The following is a 25,941-nucleotide window of genomic DNA, read 5'->3' as shown; positions in this document are numbered from 1 at the left end:
TAACCAATCTAACTCAACTTCCCTATCTGTAACATGAGAATAGCAGTATCTTACCACACAGGACTGTTGTTAGGCTTAATTTAGTATTGCTTGTAAAGTACTTTCAGACCCTTACATGAAAGGCGCTATAGAATGAAAAGCTATATTATTTATATACATGTCCCTGGGCAAGGAAATAGTTCCTCATGGACCATCACAAACACCCAACAACAAAAATCAGGATTAGGGACTAAACTATCCTCAACTTGACAAAGGATCCTCAACCTCAGGGCTAAATTTGGTACAGCTGCCAATGGTATATCAGTTTGGAGGGTTGGAAATAAAGTACTTTTCACCATCTCTAAATCCCCTAAGAGAAAAGAAATTACTATCCAACATGCACTATTAATATTTTGGATCAAATTTTCAAAAATTGTCTTTAAAATTTCACTCCCATTTTTGCACCCTTAACTATTAACACCTGCAATTTTGTATGTGCAGTCACCTGTAGATATGAACAGAATTTAGGCATCTAATTCTAACTATTTTAGGAACTTATATGGCCCCATTACCAAAGTATCTGAGCACTTCATAGTCTTTAATATATTCATCCTCATGATGTCCACACTAGAGATAGAAGTGCAACAATCCCCATTTTGCAGATGAGGAACTGAGCAACTAAGTGACTTGCCCAAGGAAGTCCATGGCAGAACAGGTAATTGCACTTGGTTCTCTTGAGCCACAGGCTAGCACCCTAACCATAGGGCCAATTGCTCCTACAAATCAGATAGTTAGGAAGCCCACAGAAAATGTGATCAAAAGGTTATTTTTTCAATCATCTAATGAAACAGTCACTTGGTGAGCTTGTGTAAAACCAATAGAATCTAGTGCCTGAATAATCTTTTCTTCCACAGTTTCTCTTCTTCTTACCAATTCAAGAATGTAACTTAGACTTCTGATTAAAATGGAGCATAAAAATATTGGGGTATCACAGTCAACTTGAGGTATTTGTGAGCTTGAGCAGAGAGACCCTTCACTCTGTTTCTTTTGTAGGTTTTTTAAAAAAAAAATATGAAGAGGGAAAGTTTTATTTAAATTCTAAATCCTTGAAATGTATATAAAGTGTTTTCCCCCATAAAACTTTACTACACTTGACCAAATTGTTTCACACTATGAAGTAAAAGTATAGAAATTTAGCTTGTCATCTTGCAAATCAGAAATTAAGGCTCAATGTTCCAAGATAGAGAATGAGTCCACTCTTCATGAAAAAGTCTAATGCAGTCCAAGGATACATCAGGCGAGGTATTTCCAGTAGAGAGATGGAAGTGTTGGTACCATTATACAAAGCACTGGTGAGACCTCATCTGGAAAACTGTGGGCAATTCTGGTCTCCCATGTTTAAGAAAGATGAATTCAAACTGGAATGGGTGCAGAGAAGGGCTACTAGGATGATCCAAGGAATGGAAACCCTAACTTATGAGAGGAGACTCAAAGAGCTTGGCTTGTCTAGCCTAACCAAAAGAAGGCTAAGGGGAGATATGATTATCCCTCTGATGTATTTATAGAGTGCAAATACCAGGGAGGGAGAGGAGTTATTTAAGTTAAGTGCTAATGTGGACACAAGAACAAATGGCTATAAAGTGGCCATCAACAAGTTTAGGGTCAAAATTAGCTGACGGTTTCTAACCATCAGAGGAGTGAAATTCTGGAACAGCCTTCCAAGGGGAGCAGTGGGGGTGAGAAACCTAACTGGCTTGAAGACTGAGCTTGATAAGTTTATGTAGGGGCTGGTCTGATGGGACTGCCTACAATGGCATGTGGCCCATCAGCAATTGCCAGTAGCAAAAATCCTCAATGGCTGGAGATGGGACACTAGATGGGGAGGGCTCTGAGTTACTACAGAGAATTTTTTCCCAGTTCTCTGTCCTGTGGGTCTTGCCCACATGCTCAGGGTCTAACCAATTGCCATATTTGGGGTTGGGAAGGAATTTTCCTCCGGGTCAGATTAGCAGAGATCCTTGGGGGAGAGGCGTGAGGGGTCCGCTTTCCTCTGTGGCATGGGGCACGGGTCACATGCAGGTTTAAACCAGCAAAAATGGTGAATTCTCTGTAACTTGAAGTCTTTAAACCATGATTTGAGGACTTCAGTAACTCAGCCAGAGGATGGGGTCTATTACAGGAGTGGGTGGGTGAGGTTCTGTGGCCTTCAATTTGCCAGAGGTCAGACTAGATGATCACACTGGTTCCTTCTGACCTTAAAGTCTATGATGTCCTTGTCTGCAACACTGCTAAGGGGAGAGGGTCAACAGAGCGGCCATACTGGATCCTCAGTAGAGTACATAGGTAGCAAACTAGGTGAGTGTGAGCAGAACGTGAGGTCATGTATGCTTCCCACCTGGAGTCTGCCCTATCACCCTGTCAGACCTTGAGATCCACTTATTGGAAGTTATGCACTGGCGTGTAAGGTCAGACCGATGAAAAAGTGGGGATAAGGAGGAAAGGGACCAGAAAAGCAAGGGGACCTGAACTCAACTGGATGTTTTCATCATGTGCCACTGTAAGCACAGAAATGTGGCCCAAGATATGTGCAGAGCCTTCAATATAGTTCTGTGGCACCTTTAAGACTAACAGAAGTATTGGGAGCATAAGCTTTCGTGGGTAAGAACCTCACTTCTTCAGATGCAAGTAATGGAAATTTTTGCATCTGAAGAAGTGAGGTTCTTACCCACGAAAGCTTATGCTCCCAATACTTCTGTTAGTCTTAAAGGTGCCACAGGACCCTCTGTTGCTTTTTACAGATTCAGACTAACATGGCTACCCCTCTGATACTTCAATATAGTTGCACGTGTTGGCCCTTTGTGCGGTCAGAGTTCACCAAACACACACAGACAGATGTGTCACAGTGTGTCTGGCCCCTGTGATTAAAGCAGGGGCAGCTCCCCTGTGCTAGAGCAGTTGGGCCAATGAAGTGGGTAGGACTGCACCTGGTGCTCTGAAGGGAGAGAGGGAGTTCCAGTGAGTCAGAAGGGAACAGGGCTGGCTGCGAGAAGGAACTGGCTGGGGAAGGGAGGAAGAGCAAGCAAGCACTGCCGAGTCCCCTTAGAGGGGAGGCAGGGAAAGCCTGAGATACAAAGGGTGAGCTGAGAAACTGTGTTTAAGTTCTGGAATAAAAGAGCATAAAAAAAAGACTCTGGATGTGGCAGTGAATCCTTGGCAAGCTGGGGAGAAGCCCAGCCTTGTGACAAGATGGAACTCCTATTTTAAGGCTCATCCATGAAAGTAGGAGGAAAGTTTGAGGTAGCTTATCCACAGACTTAGGAGCGGCTAAATTCTCCCTTAAAGTGTGGAGCAATCACAGTCACTCCATTGCTGCTATTCTAGTCCCTAGGTTCCATTCACCTAGCTCAGACTTAATGGCCATGCATGGCTCTCATTGCTGACCCACAAATTCCCCTGCCATGCAACCATGGAAAGAACTGCTACTAAAAACCTGCTCTATGGTGCAGAGGCTGTCCTACTCAGCCTCTCCATGGCCTGCCCCTTGGACAGCAGAACCATTGGCATTCAGCTGACTTGTGTACCTGGAGCATATGGGGAATGGCGAAGAAGGATTTTCTCCCAAATGAACACAATGTTGATGCAAATTCTGCTCTCTTTGTCACATCCTTGGCTCCACCTTTAATGGTTTAATCTTGAGTGCCTCCAGTAAAGATATTTTGTCATTAGATACCACACAGTAGTCTCTGATTCTCTGGTTTGTGTGAACTTTGGAAAAACACCTTTCTCTAACAAAGCTAACTCTCTGCAGCTGTTGGTGAGGATCTCACACATTTCTAGCTTTGTTCATTTAAGTAGTTCCTTCTGATCCTCACTTTGTAATGAGCATAATGATACTTGGCAAGCATCCATGGAAAGTGTTAGAGGTAACTTTTTTCATATCCTGTTTCTTAACGCAAATGAAAATATCAGTCACCTATCTTGTGAACAGTACTTTAAATTAGTCACGAAGATCTTGGCAACGATTGCTGAAATGGGCGAACCCAGAGTGAAAACCTGCAGCTTGTTAATTGCTTTGCATTGTCCATTATAGGTGAGAAATTCAATGCTTACACATAACTCAGTAAATACTGCATGCCAATCCCTTCATTAGTGATTTGTGAAGGCTTTGTTCATTCTTTTATTCCTTCCTTTCTGCATTTACTAATAAAGGTGTTAAACTTATACTTTGAAACATTATAACTGTTATTTTGCTGCCATCAGAAGTGAGCTTTTCTTTTCATGTTAGAATGATAGAAAACTAAGGACTACTCCTGTGAGAGAACCAGTACCACTGAAAAGGTGCTGAGCATTCTCAACTCCCATTATGCTCAACAGGAGGTGAGGTTTCTCAGTAACATCTTGGAAAGCGTTCAGAAGCTTGTACAATCAAATCCTAAATGACAGAGCGTAATAGAATAGGCTAATTTAAACACTATTTTCCCTTTTTTTTAAAAACTAAATCTTGTTCCCTATTTTTCCCCACCCTTCTTTACAATGTTTCATTTTTCTGGTAGTGTCATAACTAGCATCTGTTTAGTCTGATTAATCCAAGGCCTAATGCACATTATAGTTACTGATTATTCTATGGTTAGTCATTTATTCATTCTCTCTACTAATTACAACTGTAATTAGGCACAGTTTCCAGGGGCAGATGGACAAGCCAATGGCTATTCAAGCATACTACTGTTACCTTTTGGATTGGTTGGCATGGATGGCTTACCCATGATGCCTCACCACTACCCTAGGACTTTTGTCACCCTTGCAAAAGAGACTATCGTCTCCTTTTCCAAACTCATTCCATTCATTTCTTGCCTTGAATGGCTAGGATTGCTTTAATATGATCTTAGAATAAAAATGAATAAAGGGAAAACTATTTAAAAATCAGGTTGTTGCAATGGCTGAAGCAGATTCGCTAATGAGAAAGCTAATGAATATGTAGGGATAGTACTCACAAACACCTAATATCTGATTTATTGTTATTATTTGTACAGTGACAGTCTGCTAGACACTATAGCTGTAGAAAGGTATAGAGTTTATCTAAATAGACAATGCACAGATGAAGGATGAGAGACAATGAAAAGGGTAATTGACCAGTGAAGTTGAATACCCATTTTTAGTTCCCCTATTTTTGATTCAATTTATTATTACATTATACTTTGGTCTTCCCTGGGGAGGACTAGAGCTAGGTATTTATTATTATTAGTTGAAGAGCAAAGTTTACAAGAAGGTCTTAATGTTAAGCATACACTTATTCTTAAGCATGTGAGTAGTCCCACTTACAGTCACATAATTTAGTAAATACTGCAATACCTAGCACTATTCACATGCCCAACCTTAAGCATGTGTTTCGGTGCTTTGCTGAATCAGGACTTAAGTAAATAAGATCCAATTATACTGTCTAGCTAACATTTCTCAAAAGTCAAATAGTCATATTGGCATTTACAGAATGTCAGCATTTTACGTAGGATGTACTAGACACTGCAATGACAAGAATACATTATGGCACCCACCTAGATATTATGGTGATGGACACTTAAGATATACCACAGTGCCAAATTAGCTGGTGAATGATACCTACAGGAAAAGTTATTTCAGAGAGACCCCTTTGAGGAGATCCAGTAGCAATTCACTACTTAATTCAGAGGGTGGGAAGGAGCGTGGGGGGGGGGGGGAGAGAATAAAGAGATTGGTTGTTTCTGTCTTAGACTAGGGGGGGGAAATCAACTGCATAATGTACAACTTTACAGGAGTTACTTTTGGCTTCCTAAGTGAACTTTACATTACTAAAAGAACATCTTACTTTACTTCATATTGCACTAGCAATAGCAAGAGAAATTAGATGTACTGAGCACAAATAGAAGAAACAAAACATTTGAATAATGCATGTACCACTCTCAATGAAAGACAGCAGAATGACTCTTCACCTCAAATTCAAAGACATGGATACCTCAGCCTGGGACCCATTGGAATTCCATCCTGGCTTTTTCTCATCTCTCACATTCATTCTAAACTTGTCTCTCAGATCCTGCCACAACTGACCATTATTAAAGGCAGGATGTTGCACCGTTGCAGCCAATTTTTGCTATAGACTACAATGAACACAGAATCAAGGCCTAAAGTGGTAGCAAGTTTGCAATTTTTTTTTATTACAGGACAGAGTTTTTTACATGCTTAAATATTGTTGAGCCACTGTATACTACTGGGACCATGAGCACAGTACCTCCAAAAATGTCCATCTCTAAAGACATGCAGAAGTCCAACACTGTCAATGCAATAGGAGTCGACACTGATAATGAAAGTGCAGGTTATTGTCTTTCAACCACCCCCTTTTCAGGTGTATAGTGTAGAAGAAATTTACCTTCCCAACAGAAGCAAAGGCATAATAGCAACCAAGCATTTCCTTTGCTTACGTGGAGCCAGAGTGATGGTGAGAGAAAAATGAACAGATGAAAAGCAAAGTCACAGAAACCCCTCCACACTTGTAAAACAGAAAATCCTCCAAATGTAACTAATCACAATTTAGCAGCCAAGTGGCCAGAAGCAGGAAGAAAAGGACAGGAAAATGTGCAGAACTGTAAAAGTCAACACATGAACATGACTGGCAGACACAGATTTACAACAGAGCTATGAAAAAGCAGTGTTCACTTCCAACCCTGGGAAAGAAAACACTGAACACATGAAGGCGTTAGCAATGAGGGTATTTACATATTTTCTAACAGCAATTCATTAATTTCAGAGATTTTTTTTATGCAACTGGTGATTGGCTCAAGAGCCAGATGAAAATTAAGAGGCTCTGTTTACCTGGCAATGAATTGTGAACCTATCACTGCTGCAGCTGGTTCTCTTACCATCAGATGAGGTACTGCAGGCTGGGTGCTACCTTCCTGGGGTAGGTATTACATTATTCAAACGCCTTTAAAAGATGTGTTTGTGTTGCTGTGTCTACTGCTAATGGTCCCTCTTTTTCATTATATTATAACTCTCACCATTTCAACTGCAGTGAAACTAGTGCCTTAAATCAGAAGGAAAGAGTGGAAAAGGGATTCATGAGTTTTTTGGAAGGCTCATTCTACATGGAAAATGAATTTCCCCAATATACATTTCAAATAAAAAGATTTGATGATATAACATTTACTGCAAAGCTCCAGTTGTCATGAAATTTACAATATACAGGTTGACAATATAATTAGTTATATTTAGAATTTACTGGATATGATCCTGCTCCCAGGGATGTCAATCAATGCATTGATTGACTTCAGTGGAAGCAGGATTGTGGCCCATGGAGTCATATTGCGGTGATAATTTAAAAGGAAATGGACCAGTTTTCTCTGCAGCATCCTCAAAGTTTACATGGCAAGCAGCAGGATGGAACTGGTCTGTTATCTCTTACACTGGGTTCCCACAATACCAGCACTGCAGATGATATAACTTTAACAAAATAGTCAACAATATTGCTTTAAAATGCTGACAAAAACTCATTGACTTCAGTGGGATGAAAGAATTGTCACTACTGGTGACATTCACTGCTATGCAGAAGGCAGCACTGGGCCCTTGGCCCACTTACATCTCATCTTATTTTGATATCTTAAGCGGGATTCAGTGCTGCCAGTTCTTGCATGTTATCATAAATCCCATGATATTAGATGTTTTCTTAAAATTCCAGCTCCTGGAATCATGAGATTATGCAAGAATAGCAGCTTTGATTTATATATATATTTTTTAAAGTTTCAACCCTTGTGGTAGTGGACAAAAAGCCTGAAACTGTGATTCCTAGAGACTCAAAGCCCAGTGGTAAATAAAAAGAACATAAAAATGTATTATTTTTAAGTCAATCATGATATTTTGGGATCTTATTTATGATTTTTGAATGTTTAGAGTGGGCGAAATAGGAGAGTTATGAACTACCGCATAGGTCTTGATTTTTTCAGGACAGCCACATGGGAGTAAAAGACAGATGTGACTTTCTTTTAAGTATTATGACAAATGGCCAGTTCTGTAACTGCTGCAATGGAATTGTTGCCCGAGTACGAATTTCAAGACCAGACTTGTATAACACATATATGAAAAAGATAGTTTTAAGATAGGGATTTTAACAAGGAAACACCATTGTTTTTCAAAAAATCAGAAAGAATTAGGATTTTCTGCCATTTTCAAATTGAGAAAGCAAATTTGTTAGTCAATTGTCAACATCAGAAACATTAAAATTATATACTCTTTCCAAAATTAAGGGGGGGAAATCCAAAACCCAGTATAGACTCATACAGGACTCTATCAAGCATTCAGAAATATAGGTAAACATGAAAAAATATAAACTAATATCTACAAGTAATTAAAAGGAAGATATCAAAGGGGAGAAAAATCCATCAAAACCAAAATGATAAACACACATCCTGACCTCTGTTACCATTGAATCAAATAAGCTGTTAATTACAACAGGATGAACACCCCCTGGAGATAACAGCAAACACAGGCAGTCAATAGAATGTGATAACATCCAATACAATCAAGAAACATTTGAGTTGAGCACCGGATTATACATGAGTATTGGAGGATTATGAGACAAGACATTTCTGAATCTAGTAAATAGAAACCCCAGCATGCCAGCTGAGGTAAGTATGGTGCAAGAAAACATAGTTGTGTTGAATTAATCCCTGTGAAAACAGTGAGATAGAAGTCCTCAGTATCTTGGATTGACTTTCAGCCCATCTTCAGGGAAGGGACTGTACCCTGCTGCTTATACAATATGTAATATTGGAGAACTGTAATCTCAGTGTTCTCATAACAATTAATACACCAGAACAGCATCTCCCACACCATACTTGCCTTTAAATATGTTGGCACAAATCAGGTGCTGAGAGGGACACATATGCAGATTCACCTCAGCCATTTTGAAAATTTAGCATACAAATCAGACCAGTAGCTCCCAATCTTTTTGATGCAACATGACCCTGGGATGGATTGGCAAATAAGCACTCCCACCACATCTTATCATGATAGGTGTCACACATTTGCCAACATCTTTCTGTCCTTCCCCCTGCCTTCCCCCTTTGATGGTCTCTCCCACCTTCCTTTGGATGTTTATCTGAAAACATCTGAGGTCCAGATCCTCAAAGGTATTTAGGTATCTAAATCCATTATCAAGGTGCCACTGGTATTTTCAAAATTGCAGCTCAATTGCTGCCTAACTCTATAAGGGCCTCAATCTCTCAGGTGCTTAAGTTTCCTGGAATTCATAAAGCCAATTAAGCTCGACATCCCCACTGCCCAGCTAACAAGTAGCTAGGAGCCCAGAAGTCTCAATGTACACCTCTACCTCGATATAACGCTGTCCTCGGGAGCCAAAAAAGCTTACCGTGTTATAGGTGAAACCGCGTTATATCGAACTTGCTTTGATCCACCGGAGTGCGCAGCCCCGCCCCTCCGGAGCACTGCTTTACCGCGTTATATCCGAATTTGTGTTATATCGGGTCGCGTTATATCAGGGTAGAGGTGTATGATTATCAAACCAGACAGGAGAACGCCTATCTCATCAGCAGGGTCTGATCCTGTAGGCATGCTCTAAGCACATCTAAGACCTGATACCTGCCTGCATCAGGAGGACCAGCTGCAGGCAACCTATAGGTGGGGGACATCAAGCACCCACCCAAGATAGCTAGGAGCACAGGAGAAAGAGAGAGACCCATGCATTTGGGCTGTTAGGACATGAGCTACCTTAGCAGCTGAGCTGGCTTAGGTGCCTAACTCCAGGAGAGGGTTTGCAGCTGTGAATCCCAAGCTGAGAGAGGCACATCTCTTTGGCCCATCAGTCAGGTGAGCCACTTAAGTATCTTAGCTGCTCTTCTCAGCATTTCATTCTTTGTTAGCATAAGTAGCTCCCTGCTCAGCTTGCTGACTTCCGAGACTCCCTTTCTCAGGTACCTAGCTCTCCCCATGGCTTGTATGGGGAGCCTGGGCACCTAACTTAGGTCTGAGATTTCCACTAAGTGGCAGGCTTTCTGGGGGGTAGGCATTGCAATCCTGAGCAAAGTAATACCTAAGTACATTTGAGGAGCTGGCCCTTGAACCTCTTACATCTGTAAAACTGAGTTGTGACTCCAGTCATAATAGGCTCCTTGCAGGATTTCCACTGAGTTGCAAGTATTGTATAAATTTCTCCCTGGCATTTCAGCACTTCCACCTCTGGCATGATCAGAACCTGGAATTACAGAGGTGCCCCTCAAGCCTCCTCAGACATTCCAGCTCACTGAATACTTAGGGGGAATATTCAGATTCAGTGCTCTGATGGAGGGGGGGAAAGAACCTTGTGGTATTCTCCTTTCTGACCCACCCATTCCCACTACAGCCTCCACTGAGAATCTATAATCAGGTATTAATTCCAACTTAATTCATTTGGCCGGGGGCAGAAGGGAAGGGAAGGGAAGAGAGTGTGGAAGCCCATCATGATTAAGCTTATCAGCTTAATTACCCAGGTACATGTTTGCCAATGATAGATTTATTTTTAATTGTAAGTAATTGTGCTAGTGCAAGTTAAGAGATTTCAGGCACTATGGCATAGTGAAGTTCTCTTTTCAAGTGCAGTGACCAGAAAAAAACCCCAGAACAGTTAGGTTGCCATACAATTCCTCACACTGCCACATCATCATCATCTACTCCCCAAATGGAAAAGACCCACTTCACCATCGCCACCCACTCAACTGAGCTACAAAATTGCTCAATCCTAGGTCTCTCCTGAGTTGTATCATTATGTGACTTTACCCAGTGTGGTTTTGTTTGAACCCTTGCTTACTGGATGCTGATCTGAAAGCATCAAATTCTTCTTGGGATGCTAAATCTGGATTTTGCTATCACCTTTTTCCAGAGCTAAAAGAGAGCAGGTAGTTCACTAAACACCCTATACATTCTACACTTTCCTCAGCACACTTCATTTTTAAAATATTTTTGTTAAAGAGTTCTTTTTGAACCTGCACAGTACAGTGTGAGGTCAAGTCAATGAGCAGCTCATGTCCCTTCCCCCTCACCCCTGCGAGTTAGTGGCACTGATTGTTTGTGAAAAGTTTGGCATAGATAGCAAAAATAGAGGTAGTAATAATCTAGCCTTTTTCTGTCAAAGCAGCTTGATACTGAATTCACTGTGTGGGGGTGAGACCACCATCTCCTGGGTAATAAGTCAATCCTATCTTTCTGCTCATTGAGCCCATAGACCTCCTTTGCTGCATTAATTCCACTTGAACTATAATAACCTCCTCACTGCCGGCTGCTACTGATAAATCACAGAGAAATGGACAAATCGACATCAGAAGTAGATGAGCAAGTGTGAACACTAGGAGAATATCATAGGGAAATATGATTGATTGCTAAGATCCTCAGAAAAAGTGGAGCATTTCTTTTTGTTTAGCTTTTGGTCAGATGAGGACATTTTAAAGGCAGAGTATTGGAGATGAATGCCCACTACTAATTTACCTTAGGCAGAATTTTTCAATCAACTGTTAATTAAATATGAAACAATCCAAATCACATTACTCACTCCCTGCTTTCACCCTAATTTACAAACATCAACATAACACTTTAGTCCTCACTATTTATCTGTCTAGGTTTTTACGCTTACCCAACACTATAGTGTCCAACTACCTACTCCAGAGGGATACCTGCACTAAGCCAATGGATGATAATAACTAGGCAAGTGGCCTGTTAGAGAGTCATCAACTATCTCATTCATTTCAGGGGGACGTTGAAACACACAAACTAAGCATTTAGTTAGTCTACATAACCATGTATTTCCTATTACTGTAACTTCATCATCCCCTCATTCTACCCCATCCCTTGCTTGCTACACTTACTTGTTACATATTATCCTTAATTAGGCTCCAATCCTGCAAAGCTAAGCACCTGTATACATTTTTATGTATTGTGAGTAATCTAACAGAAGTCAATAGGACTATTTTCAGTACATAAAGTTAAGCACGCATATATGTCTTTATAGGATCAGGACCGTAGGGTATGTCTACACTACCCGCCAGATCGGTGGGCAGCAATCGATCCAGCGGGGGTCGATTTATCATGTCTAGTCTAGATTCGATAAATCGACCCCTGAGAGCTCTCCCATCGACTCCTGTACTCCAGCGCCGTGAGAGGTGCAGGCAGAGTCGACAGGGAAGCAGCAGCAGTCGACTCACCGCAGTGAAGACACCGCGGTGAGTAGGTCTAAGTACGTCGACTTCAGCTACGTTATTCACGTAGCTGAAGTTGCGTAACTTAGATCGATTCCCCCTCCCCCCCCAGTGTAGACCAAGCCTTAGATTGTATGCCCGTCAGGCCAGAGACTGTCTTTTGCTACATGTTCATACAATTGCCAGTATCATGATACCCTGAACCTAACTGGGCAACCTGGTTGCTAATATTATTAGAGCTGGTTGAAAAGTGGTAAATGTTTTTGCAAAACATGTCCTTTTTTTTGTCAATTTCAGTGAAATTTTTTGGTAAAACTGAAATTTGGATAATTTCAACCAGCTTTAATTACTACTAGCACAAATATATGAAAAACAAATTGAGAAGATCCGCTAAATCAAAGGCAGAGCACTCTCCGGTCGACCCCGCTACTCCACCTCACCGAAAAGAGCAAGGGAAGTTGACGGGAGAGCATCTCCTGTCGATGCAATGCAGTGAAGACACCTTAGCTACCTCGACTCCAGCTAAGTTATTCACTTACATAGACTTACTCCATAGTGAAGACAAGCCCATAGAGATAAAACTGCAGGCACATCAAACAATGAGGGTCACATTACAGGGACACAATCAGACCACATTGAAATGAGGTGACATGGCATGCAAAAATTTTGTGCTGTGTGACCCCTGGAAATTGGAAAGAAAATGTGCTGTTATTGAGAAATCGATGATACTGAATAAAAGCTGAAAAAAGAAAGAGGAATGCTTTCACTCAACTGGGAAGATAGGAACTACTTAACATGTTGGTGGGTATCCCTAGAATGGATTTTTAATCAACAACAGGTCTCATTTACTAGAAGAGTGAGCCTACGAATAGACTAATACTACTGACTGACATTATGGCTGATTCATCTGCTTAAGATGACTGAAAATTTCAGCCACCACTGAAGGATTATTATTGATTTTCAGGCTGTCTTCATTAAATACCTGATATACTGTACCACTCTTATTCCCCTCTCTCTCGATTGTCTCTGATATTAAAATGAAACCCACCTATTATCAAATCAATCATAGCTGATAAAACTACTCAGAGAAAGGTGGTGTGCATCATATTTACCCACTGAGACTGAAACATGGTAGGGATTTCAGTAATTTAGAAAACTCACTTTATTTAAATATTGCTTTTTGGTCAACTTGGAACTACTAGAGCAGTTAATTAAGATTGTTTTCCAGGTACAGTAACCACTAGGATCTCTCTCAGGAAAAGACACTCCTGTGGTTAAGGCCCTAGCCTGGGACTCAAGAGATCTCAGTTCTGTTCTTAGCTTTGGCCCAAGCTTCCTGTGTGACCCTAGGCAAGTTCCTTTATCTCACTTGCCATTAGTTCCCTGCATGTAAAATGGAGGTAATAATAAATCCTGGGTTCATGGGGGTTATGAGGAACTGAATTAATGAATGTGACATGCATAGGTATGATGGTGGAAAGTGCCATAGAAAAGCCTATAAATCAACACAAAAGTGACAACATCATCTGCAAGAGCATATCCAAGCAAAAAGGCTTTCAAAGTTTTGCATACTACGAGCTTAAACTATTTACTGTTAAATTATCAACTACTGTCTACTAACCTTCTCAAGCCATGTGATTGTGTTGACAAATGGCCTTGCCTTTAAGGGCCAAATCTTCAGCCAGCTTCCATTTAATGAATTATAAAAAGGAAAGATTGTTGTGTTTCTGTGTCAGAGGATCGTGCCTGCCCTCTTCTGGACAAGCATGGCTCAGGGGCAATCAGCTTCAGTTTCCCTTCTTGGGCTCCTGTAGACCTGCAAACAGGCTTTTCTCTTCAACCTGCTTTATTATCACAAACTGTTCTAATACAATAGAACCCAAATTTTATCCTTCCCAGCCCTATCTAGCTGGAGTCTTCTTCTCGCTTGGACTCTTCTCTCTACTCCAGCCCTTAGTTGTTCTCCTCGGTGCCAGAATTGTAAATTAAGGAGAAGGGCACAAGGATTGTTTAAGACAGAGAAGACCCTCCTTGTCTCTGCTGCTTTGATCTGGAGTTAGGCCAGCTGTAGACTCCCCTCCAGCTGGTCCTTCCCACCACACCCCTCCCCTCATCATCCCTTTCACCCTCAGGCTAGGAGCGTTCAGTAGGCAAACCTTCCCCTGCTGGTGTCTCAGGAAATTCTCACCTGTCCCCACTCTCATGCCCTTATTTAAAATCACTTGGGGTCAGCTGACAGGTGCACTGGGCTCTTCCCTCTTAAAGGGCCAACATCCCCCTGCAACACACTGCTTGCTCTAATATATATTTGTTAGTAATTCTCCCTCTGCCTACTCAACAAGTTCAATATTATTAGGCCTCTTTCATATCATCCTTCTATGTCAGTTAGGCAATCACCACTTCCAGAATATTTTAACAAAGAGCTAAATCAGCTTCTGCTGACATTTGTACTTATACCTCAACCCGGTCTTGGTTCAGCTACAGCAATTACACTCTTATGTTCTAAATTATTGCCCGTTGGGTTTTATGGGCCACATTCACTTAGGTTCTGCATCTCTTTCCATTCCTCACTAGCAAAGCCAGTGCTGATTCAGTGTATCTTAGGCAATTGCTGTTGGGGTCTTCTACGGAGAATTGTGGAGCATGCAGCCTACCTAGTAGAACTCAAATGGTTTTACCACTGCATACTATCGGCTCAATAAGTTAGAGTAGTCCAGTGTGCTCCTCCTTAGACCAATGGAATTTAGCTTCAGCTATCAAGACTATTGTAGCTAGAGACTTCCATATGCAGAAAGTGAGACAACATCAGTCAAGTAGGCAGCTTCCACACAGACTGGCTTGCTATCTGTTTCCAAATACAATTCAGACTTGGTCTCCTGGTTTTCAGATATCTCTACCTTTCCTTTTTGACCTCACATCCTCTTTACCTCCTCCCAACTCAATTCCTCCAGTCTTGACCCTCTCTTCTCACTCTTCAAATTATGGATGGGAGGGATTCACATGTGTTGCCCCATCGAGCTCTTTCTCCTTTCATCTGAGCCACTGAATCATTCCTTTGAAAACCTCTAACCAACAAAGAGTGATAGACCCATTCAGCTTTTCCTTCTCTGTTACTACATCTTTTTATTCTTCTCTCACCATAACTAGTTTTTAAAAGAACAGTTATTACATATGTACTGCTTTTCAAAGGAATCTTGCATTTTTCCTTTACTCCATATCCATACTTTATTTCCCTTATATGACTGCTTATATGTCTGCCCATTTTAAAGCACTCTCTCTCCATTCTGTCTCGCATTATACTGTTCTTGGTGATGCTCACTCTGAAGGATGAGATATAAAAATGAATCAAACTGTATTGACATCACTAGAAGGTAAACTCATTGCCTGAGCTCTCCTTTCCACACCACTCTATCTTTTGCTACCCAACATGGCCATAAACAAAATCCTGGTCTAGTAAAGTCAGTAGGAGTTTTGCCACGGACTTCAATGAGGCCAAGATTTATCCCACGTCTCCTATGAGCAACCAAATTCTACATCACCTCCTAGTCTGGTTAATGGAACTGTTTTATTTACTGCTATAATAAATGCTTTTCATTAAATATAACACAACCTCAAAAAGCAAAGAAGCCTGCACATCTGCAAGTCTCTCTTTCCAGGCTTCCTGACTGGGGAATACCTAACACTGAACAGAAAAGAGCTTCCACACTGATCTACCCTTGCTGACAAAATAAAATTAAAAAATATTTCATTTAATAGCTATGTTCACACATGTAATTGATTTGCTCAGTCTGCTTCTCATGTTCTTGGTGTTGAAATCTTCAGTGTTTGCATCCATTGTTTGAATAAACTGTAGACACCCCTGCTAAGGGCAGGTGTTCTGCACTCTACCTGATGGTTAATAATCTAGGATACCTACGAATTAACAACATTTTCCCTTTATATATCCCAATTCAAATATTAATAGGGCCAGATTTTCAGCAGGTGTAAAAAGTGTCACTGTAATTTCAGTGGAGCTATGTTGATTTACACCAGATTGTATAATTTTGTTGATAATAGTCTGATAGAAAGACCACTGGTTTTAAACAGTATGTTTTTCCTTAGTAGACATTTCAACTGGGGTTTGGTAAACTTTTCTAATAGAAAAGATTTCAGAAAATATCCAGATTTGTAAAAGCAAACTTTAGTGATGTAAGGAAAAAAGTGAATCCATAAATGTCAGAGACAAGGGGTGGAGGGTGAGATAACATTTTATTAGACCAACTTCTGTTGGTGAGAAAGAGAATCTTTCAAACTACGTAGATAACCTGAAGAAGAGCTCTGTGTGACTCAAAAGCTTGTCTCTCTCACCAACAGAAGTTGGTCCAGTAAAAGCTATTACCTCACCTCCTTTGTCTCTGTAATATCCTGGGATTGACAGGGCTACAACTACATTCCTTAAATGTGGGCACTTCAGAAGAGATGCTAGGCTTACCTTGAAATATTAATCTATAATTTTTTAAATAATCTCTTCAGTGGCCTTTTAAATAGTGTAAATTCTATGAGTCACCCTGAATTCTGTGATTAAAACTGGCAAGTAATATTTTATTAGCAATAGTCCTCAAATACATTATGGTTCCACTTTTTGCCATGGTTACTAGCTCAGCGGCTTCAGCTAGTTTTCTCCATTAGCTAACTTACAACGTCTAACAGCGCAAATAGTGATTATATAAAAATACATCAACTATCCTTTTATGGCCTTTTCCCCCCTACTATGCAACACTCTTTTGAAATCTTAGAAGGAGAGGTCTTCTGCTGAATGTAACTTTTTGCATTTGGCTACCCCTCTTTTTGCTCCCCATGTTTCTAACTGAGCTGAAACTAACATGGCTTTTGAATTGACTTGTTCCTTGCCTGTCAGAAGAATGATTTTTGCCACAGTAATTGTGAAGAAAACATCTCAGCTATTTAGGGGTGTGAACAGGCTCCACTCAGCTATTCATGAGGTGTTATAGATTCACATATAGTAGCATGTTGCAATTAGATTTTTGCGAACCAGGGAGGCCACAAAGCACCTTACACAATAACCCCTCATCCCTCACTTTGGTCAACGTTCTGTACACCAAAGTGACAGGTGCCCCGCATGGGGCAGAAAAAGGGGTGTAATGCTGCATGAAGGAAGAGCCTGTTGTACATCCTTTATGTAAAGAAGCTAAGACCAACAGTTTAAATACCTCAATTAACTACTTATTTGTCACATCTACTCTGTGTAGTCAAGTATTCCCATTTCACGGATGCAGAAGCTGCGGCAGAGAGTGGTTAAGGCAAATGTTTTCAAATGTAGATGTATAAACTAAGCACCTAAATCCATCTGTAGGCTTCTAAACAAGTAGCTGTATTTTCAAATGTGCTGGGCATTTACAGTTCCCATTGATTCACATTGAAATGAGGAGACTTATTTAGGTTTCTAAAGATAGATTTAGATCCCTAACTTTGGCCTATTATTTTCTACTTTAACAATCCAAGACCTGTTTAAAAATTAAAACAGAAATCCATGCCCCATATAACAAAGACATTGCTTTAATTGTTTTCACTGCTGGTTCTCCATCTTATCTTCACAGCTGCATTGGTGAGTAAAGATAACTTTAGAGCATTCCCTTGGAATCCTCATCGGATGTACCTGGCACATTAGGAAACAGGAAAGTGGTAGAATGATAACTTTAGCTTCCTTCATGTCCATGAGATATTAACCTCATTATTCCTCACTATGGCACAGACTTCAGCTGTGACCTTAGCTGGGTAAAGCGCCTTGCTTGTGCTTCAGTTTTCCATCTGTAAAATTGAGATAACAACACTTCCATACTTTGCAGGGGTGCTATAAGGATAAATTCATTATGATTCTGGGGCTTTGAGATACTCCACTGGTGGGCACCATATAAATGCCTAAATAGATTTATTCAACTCAGAATCAACTCTGAGGCCAAAGGCCAAGGTGTTTATAGGAAGTAAACTGAAGTTGAGGCCAAGGAGTTTGTTATCCTACAATATGGCTATTGACAAGTTAGCAGAAAGCAATCTCCAGTTATACTGACCTTTCTGACATTCCTCCTCCCTTTCTTTCCCTGTAAACGTCACAGGTTGGGGGGGGGGGCAACTGGGGGGTTGGGTTGTTGTTTTTTGCTTCAGCTGAAGTGCATATTGCTAAGGTGGCATCGTTGCTGCTAGCAAACAGCTTGAAAATTCTGAGTTTTGGAGGGGAGAGGGGTGACCTAAAGTAGATGTTCAGTGTAGAGAAACATGCATTTGGATTTAAGGTTTTGGTTTTGGTCCATCTCCATACTGCAACATGGCTGTTCAAGCTAATTGGCCCTGGGAGCATTATGGGGATGGGGGTGGAGTAGTACTAGTTTAGGGAGGCAGGGTTGTTTTTAAATACCTGTCATGTTGATTGCTAGAGTAAGGGTGGAGATGAGGTTTGGATTATTTGATGGGGAGTTTAGAATTTTACAAACCCCATTTTCTGTAGTAAATTGACGATCTCGTCCTGGCTTCTAAGAGACAAGGGCCCCTTTATTTTAAGAACCAGGCAAAGTGACTGAAAAAAAAATCCCTCACACTTGGATGCCTATGTCCTTTCTTCTGAAAAACACTGATACAATATCCAGCAGTTGAGAGTTTAGTGAGAGAAATTGCTGGGTGCTTAATAATACCTTTTCTTTTAACACAGAAGTTCTACATTATTATAATTATCAAACTGTCTGTACCAGCGTTTTGGAGCATGAGACGCTATCTATAACAACAACAACAAACAACGTTTCCATAATGCTCAAATCCAATTACATTTGTATCATAGAACTGTAACTAGGAAGTCTTAGTCCAACATCGCTCATTGCTAGCTAGGTCAAATATTTCAGTTTTCAGTTGAACACCCTTTTAAAAAAAGGTTAAATTCAGGACCATGAAATAAGACAAGCTAACACGTCTACGTTTTTCATATTATTGAAGTGGCTTGTATATGCAGGATGGGCCCAGTGATGGCATCAGAGGTTTGAGGCCAGCAAAGGTTGAGGCAGTTGCAGAGCTGGTAGGGGGGGTCATATTGAACCAGAGGCGGTGCTGCTGATGGGAAAGAAGGGCAACTACAGGCTTGGTGAACAATAGGGGAAATTCTTGGACATGTTAAAGCAGCTCTTTGTCATTTGTCAGATGCCCTATGCAGGCATCTAATGTCTCTCAGGTATCTAAATTGGAGGTAGTGTGGATCTAGCTAATACAGGGCACAGGGCACCAGTTCTGTTCTGAACTTTGCCATTGACTGGTTGTGTGAGATGGGGCAATTTCCTTAAGCTGTTTGCCCCTCAGCTGACCCATTGGCGAGTGCTGATAACAATGCTTACCCACCCTAGAAAAGTGCTTTGTAAACAACATACATGAAGTGGTATGGAACTGCTAAGTAGCAGTATTATCCAGCTAGCCCTTCCTTAGAGCAGTATTACAGGCATAGATCCAGATCCTCAACTGGTGTAAATCAGCATACGTTGACTTCTCTGGAACTATAGTAACTTACAGCAGCTGAGAATCTGGTGTAAACTGTTCATAAAATTAGGGCCATAAAAACAATGCCAGAACTTGGCTTTGGTCACAAAGAACACAAATATGAAGTGCCCCTCTAGTGAAACCAGAAGGAGCTGTCCCTAAGCTCTCTCAGCTGGAAATAGTTCTGTCATACAGTACGTCTCAGTCACATGAAGTACTCGCTTTAAGGGGGGCCAGGTGTCTCTGTGTGCCCCTTTAGGAAGAAATCGCCTCTATTTTAAGCTTAAATAACAGATAAAAGCCTTGACTTTAATTTTAAAACATAGCCTTCCATGATATGTTTCTATATTGTAGCCTTCTGGGCTAGATAAATATCTTGAAAGAGTGGAGAAAAGTTAACAGAGGCATTAATTAAATCAGTAGAGACAGTAGCAGCAATTCTTAGTGTTATCAAGCCATAATATATAAAACACAACACTACCCCTTCCATCTCCATGCTGAAAGTTGCATTTCTCTATAATGACAGGTTGAGAAGTACTCAGCTATTCTTTGAGTCAGTTGTAGAAACCAGCGGGATAAGACATTAACAAGCTTAAAAGGTATTACCTGTCTAGCCCTACCAGGAGGTTTATGCTGACTGTAGGGGTTTCACATATCTCTTGTACTTTCATGAGGGAATTAGTTAAAATTGCCATAGTGGAAAGTATTTGATTTAGATTAATCTTGCGTTCCCAACCAGTGGAGACTCATTACTCTGATTGGCTGTTCTACCCATATTGCCCTTAATGCTCTAACTATATACTCAGGAAAAACGCCGTCAGTTCAAAGCTCTTGATGGATAAGCAAAATGGATTATTATGTTTTTCAAGAAACCCTTAAAAGGCCTAGTAGAATAAACTGAATATATATAACTGAGAGCCGTACTTCTAGATTCAATCTGGGCATGTGTCAAATTTTACTTTTGCAGATCACTGAATTTCTCCTACCGGACAGTGAGAGATGAAATGCTGTTCTTTTATCTAAGAAGTAGTTTGTTCTGCTATCCTTCTTCAGATGAAGTGTTTGTTCTATGTACCTAGTTTGACTACACAACGCTGGGTGGCTTTTCCACAGAATGCAGTGTTAATCAAAGCACTATGCATTTGCACATCTAACATAATTTTTAAACTATAAAGGGATCAGATGCAAATGGCAAATATTTCCCTGCACAGATTCTCACGGACATCAATGGGAAAGTTTGTTCTTACTGGGAAATCAAAATATTTGAAGTCATGAACCACTGTGTAGTTGTGGGGACAGAACTGTGCTCTCAGTTGTGGTTGGAAACACGTGCCAATCAGCAAAGCTTAATGAAAATCATGTGTGTGTTTATTTTAATGAGCCCTAGCTCTTCAGTTATGCAACAAGCTAAATTTTGGGCCTACAATAAAAAAAAAATCTACTTTTATTCTTTGGATTCTGAGTAGGACCTTGTTCCCTATAATTTTACGTGAACAGGCATATTTGGGGAATAGGCATATCATAGTACCAGAGACTAAAGTGAGCTAAGGTACCTGATAGCCTTCATTTTTTCCCCGATTTAATCACTTTCATATAGAAAAGTCACCAGACATCTGACTGAACTCAGTGAGATGATTTTTTACCAACTATGGCAGGATTAAAAACAGATCAGTGCAATTGTGACATTACAAACCAATAATTCTCTCCAACTATATGTTTGAGAACCCTGGTGCTAATTTTTAATACCAGAATAACCAGAAGCAGATGATTTGATGGAGAAAGCCACATTTTAAAAAATGCTATCAGAAATATCATGTGGAGTCTTGACCTGACTCAATTAGAGCTCTTCCTTTTTGTTACTCAGGCACATATTATCCAGCATTTATAAAGACAGTGCCTCGGATAAATGAAAGAGGCGGGGCGGGGGGGGGGGGGAAGAAGGGGAAGCACTATTGTTTACTCAGGAGGAAGCAGACTGTGCAAATGGTTAGATAACTCTTTCATACACACACCCTTGACAAAATCCATTGGTGGTACTGTACCTAACCATAATTACATAGTTTAAATACAAGAAATGAAGTTGCGTGTTCTTGAATTCTTGTCCAACAACAGAGCCCATTTTTAGTGGTTTATACATATGTACTTAGCAGTTTAATTTCCTCTGTGGCTAAGTTAGCCCTATGATTTTATTTAATAACAAGCAAGATTTTACTGACATCAGTTAGGTTCCAGCATCAGTTTTAGCTCTGTACTGCCCTCTGCTGTTTTAGGAATAGCTCACTCAGTCCAATTCAACATCAAAGTACCAGAACTGCACATTGTAATCTGGCTGTATGGAAGTTGTCTGAGAGAAGGCAGTGGGCAGAAGTAACCCCTTTAAAGTCATATTTATGGAGGGTTTCCCTGTTTTTAATTCCCAAACCACCCAAAGTGAAATATATTCCTATGTTGTTTTTTTCCCTAGAACTCCCAGATACTACTCATTACTGTATCAGCCTTGTAACAGGCACTTTATTTCAATTATACATGACACGGTGTGCCTGTATACAATCCATAAAGATGAAGAAAATAATGTTGTGTAAAGCAGCATCCATCATGCCCAAAGCAATATGATTACTCTGACGTTCTTCGTTCGTGTGAAATCTAATTTAGGAGTTATATCATATGTTACTTAAAGATATCATTTAACGGGGAAACAAATCCATCAGTTGCAAGTGAGTTACAGTTTCTCTTAGAACATAACATTCTGACCACCATGTCTTGCCTGGGAGGCTAATTTACTGACAAGACACTGTCCTATTCTCTGATTTCAAAGGTTCATTCTTCTGGGTGGCTCACAGATCCACCTCCAGAAGCATCCTTGTATCAGCTAAAAGAACAGGAGTACTTGTGGCACCTTAGAGACTAACAAATTTATTAGAGCATAAGCTTTCGTGGGCTCCAGCCCACTTCTTCGGATGCATATAGAGTGAACCATATATTGAGGAGATATATATAATGTTTCACTCTATATGCATCCGAAGAAGTGGGCTACAGCCCATACGAAAGCTTATGCTCTAATAAATTTGTTAGTCTCTAAGGTGCCACAAGTACTCCTGTTCTTTTTGCGGATACAGACTAACACGGCTGCTACTCTGAAACTTGTATCAGCTGACATTTATATGTCGCTTTTAATCCAAAGTAATCCAGAGTGCTGGGCTGATTTTACAAACAGATTATATGCAAAAGGGTGAAAACCTGGTCCTGTGGAAGTCAATGGCATAACTCCTTTTGCCTTCCCTGGAGCCAGGATTTCACCCCAAATACTGACTTCATCAGTCACTGAAATGCAGCCACTTCTGGAATGGAAGGCAACGCACAGTGCGCAGCTTCACATAAATTCAGTACAGAAAGAAAAGACAAATATCCAGCTGAAATTGCAGGATGAATTTTAAACAGGCAGAATGGAATGAGCAAATTAGAGTTTAGTCATGAATATTAGACCTTAGTTTCTGATGAACATAAGAAATTACAGCAGGCATCACATTGACCAATAGGCCTGTAAACCTGACAGGAAATGAAGGAGATTAACTTGAATCATTATATTCTGACTAGGGCCAGACTGTGTCCCTCAGATCTACTCAAAGAGAGGGCCCTATGAACATGGATCTCACTTCTCCCATGCGCAAACAGGAGACCAGCTATTCCAGTGACACCATACCCCCAACTTCTCCACAGCATTGGGAGGGACAGAGATTGGGTGAGTGCAGGTTTGGTGGAGGAGGGTGACACACATTGTCCACACCACTATCCCACCCAGCCATGTAGAGAAAGGCATTTTCGCCCAGAGTAGTATTCCCTTCCCTGTAGGGCCCCTGCATGGCATCTACACTGGCAGCAAGCAATATAGAAGAGATGCATCAAGGTCCAGCTGGGAGACATGGGGCCTCTATGGAATGGCCTTGGCCTTTTGGATATCCATGAGATATGGGGCAGATCCACAGGGCCACAAACACTGCCCTCATGAGTAGGGGCAGCAGGTTTTTATAATTTTTGTTGGTGCCCAGAATGAGTCCCAGTCCTCCCGCACACACACCCACCTGCCTAAGGCTCTGGGAGGGAGTTTGGGTGCTGGGTGCAGGCTCTGGGAAGGAGTTTGGGTGCAGGATAGGGTGCGGGGTCAGGTTCTGGGAGGGAGTTTGGGTGCGGGGTGTGGCTCTGGGCTGGGGAAAGGGGTTGGAATGTGGGGGAGGGTGCGGGAGAGGGGTGCGGCGCTTACCTCGGGTGGCTCCCGAAAGCGACCCACACACCCCTCTGGCAGTTGCTCCTAGGCGGGGGAGTTGCGGGGTCTCTGTGCACTGCTGCCATCAGGCACCACCCCTGCAGCTCCCATTGGCCACAGTTCCTGGCCAATGGGAGCTGCGGAGTCGAGCGTTCAGGCACACCCCCCGGGGGCCGCAGGGACGTGCTGGACGTTTCCGAGAGTGGCACGGAGTGAGGGTGGGCAGGAAGCCACCTTAGCCTCGCTGCGCTGCCGGTGGTGGCGGCAGCGGTGGCCGGGGGCCCCTGGACCCTTTTAAATCACCCAGGGGCGGCAGGCGTGGCTGGGAGATGCTCCGGGGGAGGCACGCAGGGGTGGCAGGTGGGGCCAGGGAAGAGACCAGGCCCCGAACATTGATGGAGCCGGGCCCCCAGGTCCTGAGTATTCCTGGAGCACAGGCACCATGGGCCCATATAACTCGCCACCCCTGCTCATGAGGGAATGATGGGGCAGGGACGGGGGCGAGGAAGAAGAGAACCACTTCAGACTTCTCCTCATTCTTGACCCGCTGTCATGATCAGGGGTGATCTGGCCTTCATTAAGGGGCAAAATCATTCTCTCCCATTTAAATGAATGATTCAGTTCTCATCTGGCAAACATTTTCAAAGTTATAAAGCAAAACTGACATATTTTCTTATAGCACAGAATACAGACATTACCAATGAGATTGTATGTTGCTGCATGCATCAAACTTTTCATAGCGAGAGTCTAAACACTACATACATTCTCCTAAAACTAATGCCTATTTTGAGCAAAACTAGCATACAGGGAACTAGCATATAGATGTTCTCCAGCTATGAGGTTGTCAGTTCTTAGCTAATGCCTGCAGCCTGGGCAAGAGCTGGCATCCGGCCTGCCAGCATCACACTCACTTCCTCAGTTCTCTGTCTAGGAAAATGATTCATGGTTCAACTCACCTACATACGAGTTGAACATCCCAAGGTACAACAGTCTCAGGCATCCTTATACGACTAATGAAATCATTGCAAAGCAATGGGGAGGGGTCAACGTCCAGAACAGGTTTCTGCCCACTTCTCTCCAACACTTATGTTGACTCAAAAATAACAGGAGTACTTGTGGCACCTTAGAGACTAACAAATTTATTAGAGCATAAGCTTTCGTGGGCTACAACCCACTTCTTCGGATGCATCCGAAGAAGTGGGTTGTAGCCCACGAAAGCTTATGCTCTAATAAATTTGTTAGTCTCTAAAGTGCCACAAGTACTCCTGTTATTTTTGCGGATACAGACTAACACGGCTGCTACTCTGAAACCTATGTTGACTCAGTATCTTAGGAAGCAACATGCTGAGAGACCAGCACAGATTGGCAGGTTTTGGAAGTCCTGCTCCACTATTGCAAGGGACAGCAGATGGGAGAAACACAACAATATGGTAAAATCAGCAATGAGAGTCTGCCTGGTATACGGCAGAGCCATTGAAGAAAGACCATGGAAATAAAATGTCATCTACTTTCAGTCGCTGCACCACCATGGGAGCAGAATGAGAAGGTGGAGTTATTAGAAGAATGTTGAAGTGTGTTGCGAGGAACTGTGGACAGAAAGGTAAACAAGATGACCATGACTGAAGGAGACCAACACAAAATCTGCTCTGAGAGCTCTCCCATGGGTTAGTTTTGTGCTTATGGGAAAAGTGCTATGCAAGGCATGATTTCATTAGCAAAACAAAACCCAAGGGCCTCAGGGCTTTCTTTAATGTGATTACTGGAATGCACAGGGAACAATCCTTGCCCTCCACATGTACGAATATACCTAGCACTGAATCCTTTTTCATCCATTGTATGTAATCATGCAAGAAGTGAAAACTCCACTGCAGAGCACCTTTGAAAGTGGTCTACACTAGAAACGTATGTACCTTGCTCTACACTAGAAACGTATGTACCTTCCAAAACCATACCCCATTGGCCTCGATAGCATCTTTAATAAAT

The sequence above is a fragment of the Emys orbicularis genome, chromosome 6 (genome assembly GCF_028017835.1).
Source record: "Emys orbicularis isolate rEmyOrb1 chromosome 6, rEmyOrb1.hap1, whole genome shotgun sequence".
Classification (NCBI taxonomy): Eukaryota; Metazoa; Chordata; order Testudines; family Emydidae; genus Emys; species Emys orbicularis.
The sequence above is the reverse complement of the archived record's forward strand: the minus strand, read 5'-3'. Positions refer to the sequence as shown.